The sequence below is a fragment of the Chlorocebus sabaeus genome, chromosome 21 (assembly GCF_047675955.1).
Source record: "Chlorocebus sabaeus isolate Y175 chromosome 21, mChlSab1.0.hap1, whole genome shotgun sequence".
NCBI classification, from domain to species: domain Eukaryota; kingdom Metazoa; phylum Chordata; class Mammalia; order Primates; family Cercopithecidae; genus Chlorocebus; species Chlorocebus sabaeus.
The window spans coordinates 103,532,970-103,546,124 of record NC_132924.1 but is presented as its reverse complement, the minus strand read 5'-3'; the positions used below and the strand labels follow the sequence as shown (position 1 = coordinate 103,546,124).

At 36.6% G+C, this 13,155-nt stretch overlaps 1 protein-coding gene across 2 annotated transcripts in view; it reads left to right on the top strand.

The window, feature by feature from the left end:
- COPG2 (COPI coat complex subunit gamma 2) overlaps positions 1 to 13,155 on the top strand; it is a 168,913-nt gene that overhangs the window by 93,237 nt on the left and 62,521 nt on the right. The gene's annotated exons all lie outside the window — the stretch shown is intronic.

Sequence of the window (13,155 nt, the reverse complement as noted above, 5' to 3'; positions counted from 1 at the left end):
GTTTCAATTTCATTTAGTTCTGCTCTGATCTTAGTTATTTCCTTTCTTCTGCTAGGTTTGGGTTTGGTTTCTTCCGGTTTTTCTAGATCCTTGAGGTGCATCCTTAGAATGTCAGTTTGTGCTCTTTCAGTCTTTTTGATATAGGCGCTTGAACTTTTTGAGCTTTTGAACTTTTGAGCTTTTGATGTAGGGCTATGAACTTTCCTCTTAGCATTGCCTTTGCTGTATTCCAGAGGTTCTGATAGGTTGTGTCATTGTTTTTCAGTTCGAAGAATTCTTTGATTTCCATCTTGATTTTGTTTTTGACCCAGTGCTTATTCAGGAGCAGGTTATTTAATTTCCATGTATTTGCATGGTTTTGAAGGTTCCTTCTGGAGTTGACTTCCAGTTTTATTTCACTGTGGTCTCAGAAAGTTATTGATATAATACCAATTTTCTTAGGTTGATTGAGGCTCGTTTTATGGCCTTGTCATATGGCCTATCTTGGAGAAAGTTCCATACGCTGTTGAATAGAATGTGTATTCTGAGGTTGTTGGATGATATATTCTGTATATTTGTTAAGTCCATTTGTTCCAAGGTATAGTTTAAATCCATTATTTCTTTGTTAACTTTCTGTCTTGATGACCTGTCTAGTGCTGTCAGTGGAGTATTGAAGTCCTCCAGTGTTATATTGTGTTGCTGTCTATCTCATTTCTTAGGTCTAGTAATAATTGTTTTATAAATTTGAGAGCTCCAGTATTAGGTGGCTATATGTTTAGGACTGTGGTATTTTCCTGTTGGACAAGGGTTTTTACCATTATCTAATATACCTCTTTGTCTCTTTTAACTGCTGTTGCTTTAAAGTTTGTTTTGTCTGATGTAAGAATAGCTACCCTCCTCGCTTTTGGTGTCTATTTGCATGAAATACCTTTTTCCACCCCTTTGCTTTATGGGAGTCTTTATGTGTTAGATGAGTCTCCTGAAGGCAGCAGATAATTGATTGGTGAGTTGTTATCCGTTCTGCAGTTCTGTATCTTTTAAGTGGAGCATTTAGGCTATTTACATTCAATGTTAGTATTGAGATGTGAGGTACTGTTGCATTCATCATGCTATTTGTTGCCTGTGTATTTTGTTTTTTTTTGTTTGTTTATTTTATTTTTGCTTTTTAACTTGTATTTTTGTTTTATAGGTCCTGTGTGACTTATGCTTTAAAGAGGTTCTGTTTTGATGTGTTTCCAGGATTTGTTTCAAGATTTAGGGCTCTTTTTAGTAGTTCTTGTGGTGGTGGCTTGATAATGGCAAATTCTCTCAGCATTTTTTTGTCTGAACAAGGCTGTATCTTTCCTTTATATATGATGCTTAGTTTTGCTGGATACAGAGTTCTTGGCTAGTAATTGCTTTGTTTGAGGAGACTGAAGATAGGGCCCAATCCCTTTTAGCTTGTAGGGTTTCTGCTGATAAATCTATTGTTAATCTGATAGGTTTTACTTGATAGGTAACCTGGTGCTTCTGTCTCACAGCTCTTAAGATTCTTTCCTTTGTCTTAACTTTAGATAGCCTGATGACAGTGTGCCTAGGTGATGATCTTTTTGCAATGAATTTCCCAGGTATTCTTTGTGCTTCTTGTATTTGGATGTCTAGGTCTCTTGCAAGGCCAGGTAAGTTTTCCTTAATTATTCCCCCAAATGTGTTTTCCAAACTTCTAGATTTCTCTTCTTCCTCAGGAACTTTGATTATTCTTAGGTTTGGTCATTTAACATAATCCCAGACTTCTTGGAGTCTTTGTTCATATTTTCTTATCCTTTTTCTTTGTCTTTGTTGGATTGGGTTAATTCGAAGGCCTTGTCTTTGAGTTCTGAATTTCTTTCTTCTACTTGTTCAATTCTATTGCTGAGATTTCCAGAGCATTTTGCATTTCTGTGTGTCCAGTGCTTCCTGAATTTTTGATTGTTTTTTCTTTAAGCAATTTATTTACTTGAATGTTTCTCCCTTCACTTCTTGTATCATTTTTTGGATTTCCTTGCATTGGGCTTCCCCTTTCTCTTGTGCCTCTCTGATTAGCTTAATAACTAACCTCCTGAATTCTTTTACAGGTAAATCAAGGATTTATTCTTGGCTTATATCCAGTGCTGGTGAACTAGTGTGATTTTCTGGGGGATGTTAAAGAGCCTTGTTTTGTCATATTACCAGAGTTGGTTTTCTGGTTCCTTCTCATTTGGGTAGGCTCTGTCAGAGGGAAGGTCTAGGCGGGGAAGGCTGTTGTTCTGATTCTTTTGTCTAATGGGGTGTTCCTTGAATGTAGTACACTCCACCTTTTCCTGTGGATGTGGCTTCCTATGAGCCAAACTGCAGTAATTGTTGTCTCTCTTCTGGGTCTAGCCACCCAGCAAGTCTACCTGGCTCCAGGCTGGTACCAGGGATTTCTGCAGAGTCCTGTGATGTGAACTCCCGACCTCAGGTGATCCGCCTGCCTCAGAACTTCCAAAGTGCTGGGATTACAGGCATGAGCCACTGCACCTGGCCTCACTTCTTTAACTTTATGCTCTTTCACTTAATATAATATTTTTGAGGTTCACTGTGTTGTAGCATGCATCAGTACTTCATTCCTTTTTGTGACTGAATACTCTTCCGTGGTATGGCTAGACCAGATTTTGTGTACTTGTTCATTAATTGATAGGCATTTGGTTTTTTCCCCATTTTTATCTATTATGAATAATGCTGCTGTGAACATTCATATACAAAGCTTTATAGGTACATATATTTTTCCATTCTCTTGCAAAGAGTTCTATAAATAGAGTAACTGGGTCATATGATAAGTTTATGTTTAATTTTTTTTTTTAATTTTTTATTATACTTTAAGTTCTAGGGTACTTTTAAAGAAATTGCCAAACTATTTTCCAAAATAGCCATACCAATCATTTCTATTATGTATGCAAATTTCGATTTTCTGTGTCTTCACCAACACCCTTATACATTGCTGGTATGAGTGTAAATTAGTTCAACCACTGTGGTTGAACTTACCTATGTAACATATACCATTACCTATGTAACAAACCTTTACATGTACCCCTGAACCTAAAATTAAAAGTTTTTAAAAAATCACACATGGGTGTTAGATTTTGTCAATTGATTTTTATTCATCTATGAAGATGGTTATGTAGTTTTTATCCTTTATATTATTAATGTGTGTTAGATTTTGTCAGTTGATTTTTATTCATCTATGAAGATGATTATGTGGTTTTTGTCCTTTATATTATTAATGTAGTATATAATGTGATTTTCTGATGTTAAACCACCTTTACATTCCTGTGATTAATGCCACTTAATTGTGTATATAATTCTTTTTACATATTACTGGATTCAGTTTGTTGATATTTTGTTAAGAATTTTTGTTTTTGGTAGAAGGAATACTGTACTATAGTTCTCTTGTGAAATGTTTGTCATGCTTTTTTATCTGAGTAGTACTAACTTCATAGAATTAGTTGAGTAGTAAATGTTCTTTTCCCATTTATTTTCTGAAAGAATTGTGAAGAATTGGTATTATTATATCAAATATCTGATAGAATTAACCAGTGAGGCCATCTGGATCTGTGTTTGTTTTTTTGTGTGTGTGTGTGTGGGGTTTTTTTTTTTCTGAGGTATGGTTTTTAATAATTAACTGATTATAAATTATTTAGATTTTCTGTTTCTTTTTGAGTCAGTTTTAGTAGTTTGGTATTTCTAGGAATTTTTCCATTTCATGTAAATTATCTAATTTGTTGGCATACAGTTGTTCATAATAGTTCCTCATAATTTTTTTCATCAGTGTCAGCAGTGACGTGTTCTGTTTTTCATCCCCGGTTTTGGTAATTTGTGTCTTTCCTCTTTTTTTCTTGGTTAGTTTAGATGAAGGTTTGTGAATTTTGTTGATCTTTTCAAAGAACCAACTTTGGGTGTCACTGATTTTTTAATTATTATTATTTTTCTATATTCTAGTCAGTTAACCTGTGCTCTAATATTTATTACTTCCTCTCTTCTGCATGCTGCAGGCTTAGTTTACTTTTCCTGATTTCTTCATGTGGAATCCTAGGTTATTGATTTGAGACCCTTTTTTGTTTTTGATATAGGTTTCTAAAATAAAATTTTCTCCAAGCACTGCTTTAGTTGAGTCCCATACATTTTGATTTGTTGTGTTTTCATTTTCATTCAACTTCAAATATTTTCTCATTTCCCATTTGATTTCTTCTTGATCCCTGAGTTACTTGGAAGTGTGGTGTTTACTTTCCAAATATTTAAGGATTTCCCTGGTTTCTTTTCTGTTGTTCATTTATAATTTAATTCAGTTGTGATTGAAAAACATACCTTGTATGATTTCTGTCATTTTAAATGTATTGAGATTTGTGACTTGGTATTTAATTCATTCTTGGAAATGATTAGCACTGAAAAAGAATTTGTATTTTTACAGTTACTAGGTTGAATGTTTTCTACAATCAGTTAGCTTGAGTTGGTTGATCATGTTGTTCCAGTCTTCTGTATCCTTGATGATTTTTCTGCTTAGTTGTTTTTATCAATTATTGGGTGGGACTAGACATCTACTACTACTATTTTTATTTTTATTTGTTTTATTTCAACAGGCTTTTGAGGAACAGGTTCTGTTTGGTTACATGGATAAGTTCTTTAGAGGTGATTGCTGAGATTTTGGTGTACCCGTCACCCAAGTAGTGTACACTATACCCGATGTGTAATCTTTTATGCCTTACTCCCCTCCCTCTCTTCCCCTCCAAGTCCTGAAAGTCCATTATATCATTCTTATGCCTTTGCGTGCTCATAGCTTAGCTTCCACTTTTAAGTGAGAACATGCGATGTTTGGTTTTTCTTTCCTGAGTTACTTCACTGAGAATCATGTTCTCCAGTACCATGCTGTTTTGGTTACTGTAGCCTTGTAGTGTAGTTTGAAGTCAGGTAGCGTGATGCCTCCAGCTTTGTTCTTTTTTGCTTATGATTGTCTTGGGGGCAATGCAGGCTCTTTTTTGGTTCCACATGAACTTTAAAGTAGTTTTTTCCAATTCTGTGAAGAAAGTCATTGATAGCTTGATGGGGATGGCATTGAATCTATAAATTACCTTGGGCATTGTGGCCATTTTCACGATATTGATTCTTCCTATCCATGAGCATGGAATGTTCTTCCATTTGTTTGTGTCCTCTTTTATGTCGTTGAGCAGTGGTTTGTAGTTCTCCTTGAAGAGGTCCTTCACATCCCTTGTAAGTTGAATTCTTAGGTACTTGATTCTCTTTGAAGCAGTTGTGAATAGGAGTTCACTCATGATTTGTCTCTCTGTTTGTTTTGGGGTATAGGAGTGCTTGTGATTATTGCACATTGATTTTGTATCCTGAGACTTTGCTGAAGTTGCTTATCAGCTTAAGGAGTTTTGGGGTTGAGATGATGGGGTTTTCTAAATATACAATTATGTCATCTGCAAACAGGGACAATTTGACTTCCCCTTTTTTTAATTGAATACCTTTTATTTCTTTCTCCTGCCCAATTGCCCTGGCCAGAACTTCCAACACTATGTTGAATAGGAGTGGTGAGAAAGGGCATCCCGGTCTTGTACCAGTTTTCAAAGGGAATGCTTCCAGTTTTTGCCCTTTCAATATGATATTGGCTGTGAGTTTGTCATAAATAGCTCTTATTATTTTGAGATACATCCCATCAATACCTAGTTTATCGAGAGTTTTTAGCATGAAGGGCTGTTGAATTTTGTCGAAGGCCTTTTGTGCATCTATTGAGATAATCATGTGTTTTTTGTCTTTGGTTCCGTTTATATGATGGATCACGTTTATTGGTTTGCATATGTTGAACCAGCCTTGCATCACAGGGATGAAGGCAACTTGATCATGATGGATAAGCTTTTTGATGTGTTGCTGGATTCGGTTTGCCAGTATTTTATGGAGGATTTTTGCATCGATGTCCATCAGGGATATTAGTCTAAAATTCTCTTTTTTTTTGTTGTGTCTCTACCAGGCTTTGGTATCAGGATGACGCTGGCCTCATAAAACGATTTAGGGAGGATTCCCTCTTTTTCTGTTGATTGGAATAGTTTCAGAAGGAATGGTACCAGCTCCTCTTTGTTCCTCTGTAGAATTCAGCTGTGAATCCCTCTGGTTTTGGACTTTTTTTGGTTGGTAGGCTATTAATTACTGCCTCAATTTCAGAGCCTGTTATTGGTCTATTCAGGGATTCAACTACTTCCTGGTTTAGTCTTGGTAGGGTGTATGTGTCCAGGAATTTATCCATTTCTTCTAGATTTTCTAGTTTATTTGCATAGAGGTGTTTATAGCATGCTCTGATGGTAGTTTTTATTTCTGTGGGATCAGTGGTGATATCAGCTTTATCATTTTTTATTGCATCTATTTGATTCTTCTCTCTTTTCTTTTTTATTAGTCTTACTAGCGGTCTATCTGTTTTGTTGATCTTTTTGAAAAACCAGCTCCTGGATACCAAAACAGAGATACAGACCAATGGAACAAAACAGAGCCCTCAGAATTAATACAACACATCTACAACCATCTGATCTTTGACAAACCTGACAAAAATAAGAAATGGGGAAAGGTTCCCTACTTAATAAAAGGTGCTGGGAAAACTGGCTAGCCATATGTAGAAAGCTGAAACTGGATCCCTTCCTTACACCTTATACAAAAATTAATTCAAGATGGATTAAAGACTTAAACGTTAGTCTTAAAACCGTAGAAACCTAGAAGAAAACCTAGGCAATACCATTCAGTACATTGCCATGGGCAAGGACTTCATGACTAAAACACCAAAAGGAATGGCAGCAAAAGCCAAAATTGACAAATGGGATCTAATTAAACTAAAGAGCTCCTGCAGAGCAAAAGAAACTACCATCAGAGTGAACAGGCAACCTACAGAATGGGAGAAAATTTTTGCATTCTACCTGTGTGACAAAGGGCTAATATCCAGAATCTACAAAGAACTTAAACAAATTTACAAGAAAAAACACCATCAAAAAGTGGGCAAAGGATATGAGCAGACACTTCTCAAAAGAAGACATTTATGCAACCAACAGACACATGAAAAAAATACTCATCATCACTGGCCATCAGAGAAACGCAAATCAAAACCACAGTGAGATACCATCTCATGCCATTTAGAATGGCAATCATTAAAAAGTCAGGAAACAACAGGTGCTGGAGAGGATGTAGAGAAATAGGAACAGTTTTACACTGTTGATGGGACTGTAAACTAGTTCATCCATTGTGGAAGACAGTGTGATGATTCCTCAAGGATCTAGAACTAGAAATACCATTTGACCCAGCCATCCCATTTCTGGGTATGTACCCAAAGGATAAAGACACATGCACATGTATGTTTATTGCAGCACTATTTGCAATAGCAAAGACTTGGAACCAACCCAAATGTCCGTGAATGATAGACTGGGTTAAGAAAATGTGGCACATATACACCATAGAATACTATGCAGCCATAAAAAAGGATGAGTTCATGTCCTTTGTAGGGACATGAGTGAAGCTGGAAGCCATCATTCAGAGCAAACTATCGCAAGGACAGAAAACCAAACACCACATGTTCTCACTCATAGTTGGGAATTGAACAATGAGAACACTTGGACACAGGGTGGGGAACATCACACCCTGGGGCCTGACATGGGGTTGGGGGAGGGGGGAGGGATAGCATTAGGAATATACCTAATGTAAATGATGAGTTAATGGGTGCAGCACACCAACATGGCACATGTATATATGTAACAAACCTGCACCTTGTGCACATGTACCCTAGAACTTAAAGTATAATAATTAAAAAAAAATTTATAACACACACACACAAAGGATAATGGTCTCCAACTGCATCCTGGTTGCTGCAAATGCCATTATTTCTTTCCTTTTAATGGCTGAGGAGAGAGAGAGTGTGCACATTTTCTTTATTCACTATTGATTGATGGGCATTTGGGCTGGTTCCATATTTTTGCAATTGTGAATTGTGCTGCTATAAACATGCGTGTGCAAGTGCCTTTTTCATATAATGACTTTTTTTCCTCTGGGTAGATACCCAGTAGTGGGTTTGCTAGATAATGGTAAATCTACTTTTAGTTAAGTAATCGCCACACTGTTTTCCATAGTGGTTGTACTAGTTCACATTCCCACCAGCAGTGTAGAAGTGTTCCCTTTTCACCACATCCATGCCAACATCTATCTTTTTATTTTTAAATTATGGCCATTCTTGCAGGAGTAAGGTGATATCACGTTGTGGTTTTAATTTGCATTTCCCTGATCATTAGTGATGTTGAGCATTTTTTTCATATGTTTGTTGGCCATTTGTATATCTTCTTTTAAGAGTTGTCTATTCATGTCCTTAACCCATTTTTTGATGGGATTGTTTGTTTTTTTTTCTTGCTGATTTGTTTTAGGTCCTTGTAGGTTCTGGATATCAGTCCTTTATCAGATGCATAGTTTGCAAAGCTTTTCTCCCACTCTGTGAGTTGTCTGTTTACTATGCTGATTATTTCTTTTGCTATACAGAAGCTTTTTAGTTTAATTAAATCCCATCTATTTATCTTTGCTTTTCTTGCATTTGCTTTTGGGTTCTTGGTCATGAAGTCTTTGCCTAAGCAAATGTGTAGAAGGGTTTTTCCAGTGTTATCTTTTAGAAATTTAATGGTTTCAGGTCTTAGATTTAAGTCTTTGATCCATCTTGAGTTGATTTTTATATAAGGTGAGAGATGAGGATCCAGTTTCATTCTCCAACGTGTGGCTAGCCAATTATCCCAGCATCATTTGTTGAATAGGGTGTCCTTTCCACACTTTATGTTTTATTTTCTTTGTCGAAGATCAGTTGGCTGTAAATATTTGGGTTTATTTCTGGGTTCTCTATTCTTTTACGTTGGTCTGTTTGCCTATTTTTGTACCAGTGCCATGCTGTTGTGGTGACTATGGCTTTATAGTATAGTTTGAAGTCAGATAATGTGGCGTCTCCAGATTTGTTCTTTTTGCTTAGTCTTGCTTTGGCTATGTGGGCTCTGTTTTGGTTCCATATGAATTTTAAATATTTTTTGTGTGTGTGGTTCTGTGAAGAATAATGGTGGTATTTTGATGGAAATTACATTGAATTTGTAGATTGCTTTTGGCAGTGTGACCATTTTCACAATATTCTACTCATCCATGAGCATCGGAGGTGTTTTCATTTGTTTGTGTCATGTATGATTTCTTTCAGCAGTATTTTGTAGTTGTCTTTGTAGAGGTCTTTCACCTCCTTGGTTAGGTATATTCCTAAGTATTTTATTTTATTGCAGCTATTGTAAAAGGGGTTGAGTTCTTGATGTGATTCTCTGCTTGCTCACTGTTGCTGTATAGCTGTGCTACTGATTTGTGTACATTGATTTTGTAACCTGAAAATACTGAATTCATTTATCAGATCTAGGAGCTTTTTGGATGAGTTTTTAGGGTTTTCTAGGTAGACAATCATATCATCAGTAAACAGCAACAGTTTAATTTCCTCTTTACCAATTTGGATGCCCTTTATTTCTTTCTCTTGTCTGATTGCTCTGGCTAGGACTTCCAGCACTATGTTGAATAGAAGTGATGAAAGTGGGCATCCTTGTCTTGTTCCAGTTCTCGGGAATGCTTTCAGCTTTTTCCTATTTAGTATAATGCCGACTATGGGTTTGTCATAGATGGATTTTATTACTTTAAGGTACATCCTCTCTGTGCTGATTTTGCTAAGGGTTTTAATCATAAAGGTATGCTGGATTTTGTCAAATGCTTTTTTGGGAACCATTGAGATGATGATGTGATTTTTGTTTTTAATTCTGTTTATGTGGTGTATCACATTTATAGACATGTGTATGTTAAACCGTCCCTGCATCCCTGATATGAAACCCACTTGGTCATGGTGGATTATCTTTTTGATATGCTGTTGAATTTGGTTAGCTATATTTTGTTGAGGATTTTTGCGTCTGTGTTCATCAGGGATATTGGTCTGTAGTTTTCTGTTTTTGTTAAGACCTTTCCTGGTTTCGGTATTAGGGTTATACTGGCTTCTTAGAATCATTTAGGGATGATTCACTCTTTATCTTTTGGAATAGTTTCAATAGGATTGGTACCAATTATTCTTTGAATGTCTGATATAATTCAGCTGTGAGTTTATCTGGTCCTGGACTTTTTTTTATTGGCAACTTTTTTATACCATTTCAATCTCGCTGCTTGTTATTGGTCTGTTCAGAGTTTCCATTTCCTCCTGGTTTAATCTAGGAGGGTTTGTATATTTCCAGGAATTTATCCATCACCTCTAGATTTTCCAGTTTGTGTGTATAAAGGTGTTCATAGTAGCCTTGAATGATCTTTTGTATTTCTGTAGTGTTGGTTTTAGTATCCCCCGACTCCTTTTTAATTGAGCTTTCTTGGATCTTCTCTCTTCTTGGTTAATCTTGCTAATGGTCTATCAATTTTGTTTATCTTCAAAGAACTAGCTTTTTGTTTCATATCTCTTTTGTATTTTTGTTGTTGTTGTTGTTGTTTCACTTTCATTTAATTGTGCTCTGATCTTGGTTCTTTTCTCTTGCTGAGTTTAGGTTTGGTTTGTTCTTGTTTCTCTGGTTACTGGAGGTTTGACCTTAGATTATCTGCTCGTGCTCTTTCAGACTTTTTGATGTAGGCATTTAATAGTATGAACTTTTGTCTTTGCACCTTTTTTGCTGTATCTCAGAGGTCTGTATACACTATTATTGTTCAGTTCAAAGGATTTTTAAATTTCTGTCTTGATTTCATTGATGACCAAACAAACATTCAGGAGCAGATTATTTAATTTCCATGTATTTGCATGGTTTTCAAGGTTCCTTTTGGAGTTTATTTCCGATTTTATTCGGCTGTGGTCTGGGAGAGTACTTGGTATAATTTTGACTTTCTTAAATTTATTGAGACTTGTTTTGTGGCCTGTCATATAGTTTATCTTGGAGAATGTTCCATGTGCTAATGAATAGAATGTATATTCTGCAGTTGTTGGGTAGAATGTTCTGTAAATATCTGTTAAGTTCATTTGTTCTAGGGTGTAGTTTAAGTCAATTGTTTCTTTGTTGACTTTCTGTCTTGATGACCTGTCTAGTGCTGTCAGTGGAATATTGAAGTCCCCTACTATTATTGTGTGGCCGTCTGTCTCATTTCTTAGGTCTAGTAGTAATTGTTTTACAAACTTGGGAGCTCCAGTGTTAGTTGCATATATATTTAGGATTGTGATATTTTCCTGTTGGACTAGTGCTTTTAACATTATATAATGTCCCTCTTGCTTTTTAAACTGTTGTTGCTTTAAAGTCCGTTTTGTCTGATATAATAAACGGACTTTGTTATATCACTTTTGGTGTCCGTTTGCATGGAATACCTTTTTCCACCCCTTTACCTTAAGTTTATGTGAGTCCTTATGTGTTAGGTGAGTCTCTTTAAGACAGCAGACTTGGTTGGTGGATTCTCTTTTTTTTTTTTTGAGACAGAGTTTCACTCTTGTTGCCCAGGCCGGAGTGCAATAGCACTATCTCAGCTCACCACAACCTCCGTCTCCCGGGTTCAAGTGATTCTCCTGTATCAGCCTCCCGAGTAGCTGGGACTACAGGCGCCCACCACCATGCCCAGCTAATTTTTGTATTTTTAGTATAGACGAGGTTTCACCATGTTGGCCAGTCTGTTCTCAAACTCCTGACCTCGTGATATGCCCGCCTCGGCCTCCCAAAGTGCTGGGATTACAGGCATGAGCCACTACACCCGGCCCTTTTACATTCAGTGTTATTACTGAGATGTGAGTGAGGTACTATTCTATTCATCATGCTAGTTGTACCTTGTTTTTTTATTTTTCATTGTGTTATTGTTTTATAGACCCTGTGAGATTTTTTTCTTTAAGGAGGTTCTATTTTGGTGTATTTCAAGGTTTTGTTTCAAGATTTAGAATTCCTTTTAGCAGTTCTTGTAGTGCTGACTTGGTAATGGTGAATTCTCTCAGCATCTATTTGTCTGAAAAAAACTTTATCTTTCCTTCATTTATGAAGCTTAGTTTCACTGGATGCAAAATTCTTCGCTGATAATTATTTTGTTTAAGGAGGCTATCGATAGGACTCCAGTCCCTTCCAGTTTGTAGGGTTTCTGCTGAGAAATCTGCTGTTAATCTGGTAGGTTTTTCTTTATAGCTTACCTGATGCTTGTGCCTCACAGCTCTTAAGATTCTTTCCTTCATTTTGATTTTAAATAATGTGATGACTAAGTGCCTAGGTGATTATCTTTTTGTGATGAATTTTCCGGGTGTTCTTTGAGCTTCTTGTGTTTAGATGTCTAGGTCTCTTGCAAGGCCAGGCAAGTTTTCATTAATTATTCCTTCAAATAAGTTTTCCAAACTTTTAGATTTATCTTCTTCTTTGGGAACACCAGTTATTCTTAGGTTTGGTCATTTAGCATAATCCCAAACTTCTTGGAGGCTTTGTGCATTTGTTTTGTTGTGTTTTTTTTTTGTTTGTTTTTTTTTTTAATTCTTTTTTCCTTGTCCTTGTTGGATTGGGTTAATTTGAAAGTCTTGTCTTTGAGCTCTGAAGTTTTTTTCTTCTACTTGTTCGATTCTGTTTTTGAAACTTTCCAGTGTATTTGTCATTTCTGTAAATGGTCTTTCATTTCCAAAAGTTGTAAAGGGAGTGAAGAGGACTCTGTGAGGGTCCTTGGTTGTAGTTTTGTTTAGTGTCCTGGTTTTCTTGAATGCTGGTTGTACTAGCAGTAAGGTTGTCATGTGTACTGACTCTGGACCTCTGGTTAGCCAGGATGTTATAGGCGGTTGAATTAGCTGTTGTTTTCTGTTTTCTTGGGTCATGGTTGTTCTTTTATTAGTTGCTGCAGTGGCTTGAATTTATTGGCCTCCAGCCAGGAGGTGGCGCTTTCAAGAGAGCATCAGCTGTAGTAGTATAGGGGGGATAAAGCTTGCTCTGAGGTCACTTGGATACATATTTGGGTTTCTCAAGGGATGGTTGGGGCCATAGAGCTCCCAAGAGATTATGCTTTTTGCCTTCAGCTACCAGGGCAGGTAGGGAAAGACCATCAGCAGGGAGCAGGGTTAGGCATATCTGAGCTCAGACTGTCCTTGTGTGGGGCTTGCTGCAGCTGGTGTGGGAGATGGGGGTATGGTTCTCAGGCCCATGGAGT